Here is a 1,033-nt window from a genome sequence, read left to right on the forward strand (position 1 = left end):
TGTTAGTAAAATAATCAGCTGTCAGTAAAATAATCAGTTGTTAGTAAAATAATCAGCTGTTAGTAAAATAATCAGCTGTCAGTAAAATAATCAGCTGTTAGTAAAATAATCAGCTGTCAGTAAAATAATCAGCTGTCAGTAAAATAATCAGCTGTCAGTAAAATAATCAGCTGTCAGTAAAATAATCAGCTGTTAGTAAAATAATCAGCTGTCAATCAAACTTCATCCTAAAAGCTGAACTCCTGCGAAGAAACTCTGATCAGACAGATTTTAAAGAGCTGACACTAAACTCTGCTTTCACCCAACACTTCAACAGATTTTAAAACCATTTCTCTCATCATGCATATCAATAACACAAAACCACAGTTGATTAATGAATCCAGCCAAGAGTTTTTTTTTAACACTGTTCAACTTAAAACACAAAGTTCTGCTCAATGAACACATGATGTTTTAGAAAACTTTTTTTTCCACATTTAAATCCTTCAGTTCTACAGAAATCAGAACTGCAACGACTTGCCCTAAACTCCTTCTGGAAACTGCACAAGCCCCACCCTTTTTCTGGGGTGTGTAACTTCACAAGCACCACCCCTTTTCTGGGGTTTGTAACTGCACAAGCCACGCCCCTTTTCTGGGGTGTGTCTCAGATCACCTCATCTATCCACGATGTCCAGCTGTGAAGACCTGTTGTCTGTTTCTTTAGTTGGGGACAGTTTGTCTCTGCACCAGGAAGGCCGAGTGGTTCAGGTGGGTTGTGGGTTCAAACCCCGCCTCCTGTTGGGATGGTCAGATGCTGGTGGGCTCATTATAAACTTTCAGAGGTCAGTGGTCCACAGGTTGCAGTCAGAGGATCAGAGTCTGAGGGGTTTATAGTTGAGGTTATTGTTCCACACAGTGATTCTGACTTCATTTTAGTTTCTAATTTCAGGAACGTGAAGAAAACTTTTCTGTGCATCTCAGATGTTGTTGTTTTTGCGAGGAGCCATTAAACCCTGGAGCGTGTTTGCTGCTGTGATTATTTTTCACGTGCACAGCG

This window comes from Austrofundulus limnaeus, unplaced genomic scaffold (genome assembly GCF_001266775.1).
Source record: "Austrofundulus limnaeus strain Quisiro unplaced genomic scaffold, Austrofundulus_limnaeus-1.0 Scaffold167, whole genome shotgun sequence".
Classification (NCBI taxonomy): Eukaryota; Metazoa; Chordata; class Actinopteri; order Cyprinodontiformes; family Rivulidae; genus Austrofundulus; species Austrofundulus limnaeus.